The following is an 8,119-nucleotide window of genomic DNA, read 5'->3' as shown; positions in this document are numbered from 1 at the left end:
CCCCTTCATCTTCTCTAATTAGTGCTGAGGCTATTGCTCGACTTTCTACTGCGAGGTACAGTATGAGTGGTTCTCCCTCTTGTGGTCGAGATAGGATGGGGGGCTGTCCCAAGAATTCTTTGAAGTCTCGGAAGGCTTGTTCACATTTCGTTGTCCACTCGAAGTTCTTTCCCTTCCTTAAGGTAGCGTAGAAGGGGAGGGATCTTATTGCTGACCCTGCTAGGAATCTGGACAAGGCCGCCAATCTCCCATTGAGTTGTTGTACTTCTTTGACGCAGGTCGGGCTTTTCATGTTGAGTATGGCCTGGCATTTATCTGAATTTGTCTCGATTCCTCTTTGTGTGAGCATAAAGCCCAAGAATTTACCTGCTTCCACTGTGAAGGTGCATTTAGCCGGGTTGAGTCGCATGCCGTGCTTCCGTATGGTGTTGAATACTTGAACCAAGTCGGTTAGTAATGTTTCTTCGCTTTGTGTCTTTATCAACATGTCATCCACATAGACCTCCATGATTTTTCTGATGTGGTCCGAGAAGACTTTGTTCATTAGCCTTGGATAAGTGGCTCCCACGTTCTTAAGGCCGAAAGGCATTACGATGTAGCAATAATTTGCTTTTGGTGTGAGAAACGAGGTTTTTTCCTTATCCGGTGGATACATTGGGATCTGGTTGTACCCTGAGTATGCGTCCATGAATCAGAGATACTTATATCCCGATGAGGCATCTACTAGAGCGTCGATGCTTGGGAGTGGATAAGGGTCGTTTGGGCAGGCTTTGTTGAGGTCGGTGTAGTCGGTGCACATTCGCCACTTCCCATTTGACTTTCGCACCAAGACGACATTTGCTAGCCATAGTGGGTATTTAACTTCTCTTATGAAGCCTGCCTCTAGTAGTGCTTGTACTTGTTCTTCTACAGCCTGAGACCATTCTGGCCCGAGTTTTCTTCATCTTCGTTGTACCGACCGGGATCCCAGGTAGACTGCCAACTTGTGGCTCATTAGTTCAGGATCTATGCCTGGCATGTCGGCAGCTTTCCATGCGAAGTGATAAACATTATCTTGTAAGAACCGTATTAGTAACTCCTTTGCGTCTCCTTTCAGGATTGTGCCAATATTAGTTGTTTTATCCGAGGTATCTCCGATATGGACTCTTTCTATTTCTCCTTCGGGCCGTGGGCGGAGGTCTTCTCGTCTCTGAACTTCGCCGAGTTCGATTATGTGGAACTCTCCTCCTTCGCCTCGGAGATTTAGACTTTTGTAATAACAGCGACGCGCCATTTTTTGATCTGCTTTTATTATAGCTATCCCTTCGATAGTTGGGAATTTCATACATAGATGTGGAGTTGAAACTATTGCACCGAGTTGATTTAACGTTGTTCGACCTATTAAGGCATTGTAAGCTGAGCTTACGTCGACCACGATATAGTCTATCTTGAGTGTTCTAGATTGGTTCCCCTTTCTAAAGGTTGTATGTAACGATACGTATCCCAGTGGCTGTACTGGGGTATCCCCCAGTCCGAATAGGCTGTTCGGGTATGCTCTCAACTTTTTTTCTTCTAAGCCGAGCTTGTCGAAGGCAGTTTTGAATAGGATGTCGGCGGAGCTTCCTTTGTCAATTAATGTACGGTGGAGGTTGGCGTTTGCCAATATAATTGTGATGACCATGGGGTCGTCGTGTCCTGAGATGATTTCGGATGCATCTTCTTTGGTAAACGTGATTGCTGGGATGTCTAGCGCCTCCTTCTTTCCTTCGACATGGTATACTTCTTTGAGGTGTCGCTTGCGGGATGATTTGGAGATTCCCACTCCAGCAAATTCGCCGTGTATCACGTGGACGTGTTTTTCCGGTGGCGGGGTGATCGTTCAGACCGTCCGACATCTTCATCCCTTCTCCTTTTTCTTGGTTCTTCATCCCGATTGGCCAAGAACAGATCTAGTTTTCCTTCCCTTACTAATTTCTCAATGATGTTTTTCAAGTCAAAGCATTCGTTGGTGGAATGTCCTCGGACTCGATGATACTTGCAGTATTCGTTCCGATTTCCTCCTCCCCGTTTACCTTTAAGCGGCCGAGCTGGGGGTATTTTTTCTGTATGGCAGACTTCTTTGTAAATATCTACCAAGGATGCCCTAAGAGGGGTGTAGTTATGATATTTTTTGATTTTCTCTCCGGAGTGATCTTCTTTTTTCTTGGATTCTTTATCTTTATCTCGGTAGGCAGAACCGAACCTCAAGGCTTCCCCAAGTCGAGAATTCTCCTCCATGTTGATATACTTCTGCGACCGTTCTTGTACTTTGTCTAGGGATGCCGGGTACTTCTTTGATATAGATTGGCTAAATGGTCCTTCTCGTAGGCCATTTATGAGGCCCATGATGGCAGCTTCTGTTGGTAGACTTTGTATGTCCATGCATGTTTTGTTGAATCTTTCCATGTAGTTACGAAGACTCTCCCGATCTCCTTGCTTGATCCCTAGTAGGCTGGGTGCGTGTTTGGTTTTGTCCTTTTGTATGGAAAATCGGGCCATAAACTTTTTAGCCAGGTTGTCGAAACTCGAGATGGATTTTGGGGGTAGGTTGTCGAACCATCTAATGGCTGTCTTGGTAAGAGTTGTTGGAAAGGCTTTGCAGCAAACTGCATCTGAGGCATCAGTGAGATATATTCTACCTCTGAAGTTGCTGAGATGGTGGTTGGGGTCCGATGTGCCGTCATAAAGAGTCATATCCAGGAGTTTGAAATCTTTTGGGATTTTGGTTTTTATAATTTCCCTGGTGAATGGATCTTGATCTTTGTGAGAGCTATACTCTGGGGTGGATCGAGTAGCTTTAGTTTTGAGATCATCTTCGAGTTTCACAAGCTTATCTTCTAATTCTCGGCGCTGCCTTATTTCCCGATGTAGATCCTCTTATTTTTCGCGTTGATGTTGGGCTTCTTTCTCAAGTTGCTTTAATCAATTTTGAAGTGCTTCTATCTCCCCTGGATTTGATGAATTATTGTCTCCATTGGGTTTCGGGGCATCTTTAAGTATGGCATCCATGTTCTTGTGCGGCGTTCTATCTTCCAAACTTGAGTCGTGGTTGTTGTCATGGTTGTCCGCCATGGTGTTGGGATGACTTCCAGGTCCCCGGCAACGGCGCCAATGTTTCGAGGGTTACCTGAAACTGTAGGTCGATCTCGGTCGAGATCTTCTGTGTTGGTTGGAGCTGAGGTGTCTGGCAGGTGTATAGCAGCCAGAGCTGGTGTGTCCGACTTGTGGGACTGAAAGTGCAGCTGATCCTTCGTCCCCGGATGGTGGGGGGTACCTGCAAGGGACTCCGATGCTTAAGTTAGCAAGGGTATTAAGCAGGTATTGAGTAGAATCAGAGTATGAGTTATACCTGGGTGCTCTAGTGTATTTATAATGGTGAGATGTGGCCTTCTGTGGATAAGATAAGTTAGTTATCTTATCTTATCTTTATCTTATCTTTAAGTGAGGTCATCTTATCTTCAAGGGAACCGCCCTTCTTTCTGTAGGCTTGGGCTGCCTTAGGATTTGGGGCGTGTTCCTCTATTTGGGCCCTTCTTTGGGCTTTCCTGGGGACTTGACCGAGCTCTTTGGAAAGAGGTCGGGTTGTCCTGACCTGAAGAGGTCGGTCGCTTTGTCTGTCGAACATCCCGGGTCGGACATCTCGACCCAGGGTATGAACAGTTCCCATACTTGAAGAGAAATTTGATGAAGTTCACACAAGTCAAACTGAGCCTTTACCAAGAGCCGAACCTACTTCAAACAGGCTAGGTTTGGGATTTAATTCAAAAAATGAGGTAGCCTTCAAGAAACCACCTTTTTAGAACAAAATCTTATTTTCGAAAAATCCAAAAGTTTTCAAAAATTCTGGTCAAAATGCTTTTGCAAAGAGGAATAATTATAATAAAAATCAGTTTGTCAAAAAAAAAATGCACCTCTTCCAAAAACCAGAAAATTTCAACCCTTTAATCATTTCCAACATGGTAGCTCATCTAAATTTTAGCAACATGCATCAGAAAATCATTGTTTTAATTGCAAAACATTTGGTCACTCATATGCACAATGATTCATTGAAAAAAGAATTGTTGGAAATAAAATTTACAATGTTGTGTGTGATTTCAATACACTTGGGCAACCAAGATGAATTAACTTCAAAGGATCCAAATTAATTTGGATACCTAAGGCTACTTGAAATTATTCATGCAGATTTGCCTTGCATCTAAGAACAAAAAGGATATGTGGTACATGTATAGTGGATGCTCAAGACACATAACTGGAAGGTCAACTTATTTCATAAACTAAACAAGTATGATGGAGGTTTTGTGACCTTTGGAGATGATGGTAAAGGTAAAATTATTACTGTTGGAAAAGTAGGTAATGAACAATCTACTTTCATTGATGATGTATTTTTGGTATGCGGTTTGAAGCACAATCTTTTGAGTATAAGTCGGCTTTGTGACTTAAGTTATTTAGTGACTTTCAAAAGACTTGAATGCTGTGTTGTGAATGAAAAGACTAATGAAGTGCTTTTTGTTGCCAAGCGTTTTAATAATGTGTATGGACTTACCCTTGATGAACTAAAGGATCAAAATGTAGCTTGTCTTCATTCTAAAGAATCTGAAAAGTGGCTATGGCACAAGAGATTGGTCCATGCAAGTATGTTTCAAATAAATAAACTTGTTAAGAAAGGGTTAGTAAGAGGTCTTCCTTTGATTAGGTTTGAGAAAGACATCACTTGTGATGCATGCCAAATGGGAAAACAAACTAAAAGTTCATTTAAACCAAAGGAAAAAGACACATCTAATAATAGGCCACTTGAATTGCTACACATTGATTTATTTGGTCCAACAAGAACTCAAAGTCTAGGTGGTAAACATTATGGTTTAGTGATTATGGATGACTATTCTAGGTTTGGTTGGGTTTTATTTCTTGCACACAAAAATGAAACTTTTTCGGCCTTTGAAATCTTTTGCAAGAAAATTCAAAATGAAAAGGATTTAAAGATCTCTTCTATAAGAAGTGATCATGGAACTGAATTTGAAAATAATTTATTTGAATCCTTTTGTGAAGAATTTGGAATATCTCACAACTTCTCTTGTCCAAAGACACTGGTGGACGAAATTGTGATCCATGCTCTTTGTACTTGTATGAAATTTAATAATTGGCTCTATTTGAATTCACAACTCCGTTCAACTAACCAGCAAGTGTACTGGGTCATCCAAGTAATACCTTACGTGAGTAAGGGTCGATCCCACAGAGATTGTTGGTATGAAGCAAGCTATGGTCACCTTGTAAATCTCAGTTAGGCAGATTAAATGGTTATGAGTTTCGAAAATTAATAATAAATAGAAAATAAAAAGGGATAGAAATACTTATGTAAATCAATAGTGGGAATTTCAGATAGGCGTGTGGAGATGCTAGAATCCTTTCGAATCTCTACTTTCTTATTGCTTTCATCCAATCCTTCTTACCCCTTTCCATGGCAAGCTGTATGTAGGGCATCACCATCATCAATGGCTACTTTTAATCCTCTCGGGAAAATGGTCCTATGCGCTGTCACTGCACGGCTAATCGTCTGGAGGCATCACCCTTGTTGATGGCTACATCCCATCCTCTCAGTGAAAATGGTCCAAATGCTTTGTCACAGCACGACTAATCTTCTGTTGGTTCTCAATCAGGTTGGAGTAGAATCCATTGATTCTTTTGTGTTTGTCACTAACGCCCAGCCTTCAGGAGTTTGAAGCTCGTCACAGTCATTCAATACCGGAATCCTACTCAGAATACCACAGACAAGGTTAGACTTTCCGGATTCCCGGAATCCTACTCGGATTACCACAGACAAGGTTAGACTTTCCGGATCCCCATAATGCCGCCATCTATCTAGCTTATACCACAAAGATTCTGTTGGGTAATCTAAGAGATATGCGCCCGGCCTAAGGTAGAATGGAAGTGGTTGTCAGTCACGCGCGTTCATAGGTGAGAATGATGATGAGTGTCACGGATCATCACATTCATCAAAGTGTTGTGCAACGTATATCTTGGAATAAGAATAAAAGAGAATTGAATAGAAAGTAATAGTAATTGTATTGAAACATGAGGTACAGCAGAGCTCCACACCCTTAATCTATGGTGTGCAGAAACTCCACCGTTGAAAATACATAAGTGAAAGGTTCAGGCATGGCCGAATGGCCAGCCCCCATGATCTGAGGACTATGCACCCCCAGATGTTCCTTAGATCTAAAGTGATCAAAAGATGACTAATACATTAGTAAAAAGTCTTATTTATACTAAACTAGCTACTAGGGTTTACATGAGTAAGTAATTGATGCATAACTCCACTTCCGGGGCCCACTTGATGTATGCTTGGGCTGAGCTTGATCTATCCACGAGCTAAGGCTTTTCTTGGAGTTGAACTCCAAGTTATAACGTGTTTTGGGCGTTCAATTCCGGATCATGACGTGTTTCTGGCGTTTAACTCCAGACAGCAGCATGTACTTGGCGTTCAACGCCAAGTTACGTTGTCAATTTCCGAATAAAGTATAGACTATTATATATTGCTGGAAAGATATGGATGTCTACTTTCCAACGCCGTTAAAAGCGCGCCATTTGAAATTCTGTAGCTCCAGAAAATCCATTTCTAGTGCAGGGAGGTCAGATTCCAACAGCATCAGCAGTCCTTTTGTCAGCCTTTTTCAGAGTTTTGCTCAAGTTCCTCAATTTCAGCCAGAAATTACCTGAAATCACAGAAAAACACACAAACTCATAGTAAAGTCCAGAAATGTGAATTTAACATAAAAACTAATGAAAACATCCCTAAAAGTAGCTTGAACTTACTAAAAACTACCTAAAAACAATGCCAAAAAGCGTATAAATTATCCGCTCATCACAACACCAAACTTAAATTGTTGCTTGTACCCAAGCAACTGAAAATCAATTAGGATAAAAAGAAGAGAATATACTATAAATTCCAGAATATCACTGAATATTAATTATAATTAGATGAGCGGGACTTGTAGCTTTTTGCTTCTGAATAGTTTTGGCATCTCACTTTTTCCTTTGAAGTTCAGAATGATTGTCTTCTCTAGGAACTTAGAATTTTGGATAGTGTTATTGACTTTCCTAGTTAAGCATGTTGATTCTTGAACACAGCTACTTATGAGTCTTGGTCGTGGCCCTAAGCACTTCGTTTTCCAGTATTACCACCGGATACATAAATGCCACAGACACATGACTGGGTGAACCTTTTCAGATTGTGACTCAGCTTTGCTAGAGTCCCCAGTTAGAGGTGTCCAGAGCTCTTAAGCACACTCTTTTTGCTTTGGATCACGACTTTAACCATTCAGTCTCAAGCTTTTCACTTGGACCTTCATGACACAAGCACATGGTTAGGGACAGCTTGATTTAGCCGCTTAGGCCTGGATTTTATTTCCTTGGGCCCTCCTATCCATTGATGCTCAAAGCCTTGGATCCTTTTTACCCTTGCCTTTTGGTTTTAAGGGCTATTGGATTTTTCTGCTTGCTTTTTCTTTTTCTTTCTATTTTTTTTCACCATTTTTTTTCCGCATGCCTTTGCTTTTTCACTGCTTTTTCTTGCTTCAAGAATCAATTTCATGATTTTTCAGATCATCAATAACATTTCTCTTTGTTCATCATTCTTTCAAGAGCCAACAGTTTTAACATTCAGAAACAACAAGATCAAAAATTATGCACTGTTCAAGCATTCATTCAGAAAACAAAAGTATTGTCACCACATCAATATAATTAAATTAAATTCAAGGATAAATTCGAAATTCATGTACTTCTTGTTCTTTTGAATTAAAACATTTTTCATTTAAGAGAGGTGGAGGATTAATGGAATTATTCATAACTTTAAGACATAGTTACTAATCACTAATAATCATGAAGTAGAGACACAAAACATAGATAAACATATCAACATAAAAGCTGAAAAGCAGAAAGAAAATAAGAACAAGGAATGAATCCACCTTAGTGGCGTCTTCTTCTTGAAGGACCAACAATGTCCTTAAGCTCTTCTATGTCCCTTCCTTGCCTTTGTTGCTCCTCCCTCATTGCTCTTTGATCTTCTCTTATTTCTTGGAGAATGATGGAGTGCTCATGATGTTCC

The sequence above is a fragment of the Arachis stenosperma genome, chromosome 3 (genome assembly GCF_014773155.1).
Source record: "Arachis stenosperma cultivar V10309 chromosome 3, arast.V10309.gnm1.PFL2, whole genome shotgun sequence".
Classification (NCBI taxonomy): Eukaryota; Viridiplantae; Streptophyta; class Magnoliopsida; order Fabales; family Fabaceae; genus Arachis; species Arachis stenosperma.
This window is presented reverse-complemented; position numbering follows the sequence as displayed.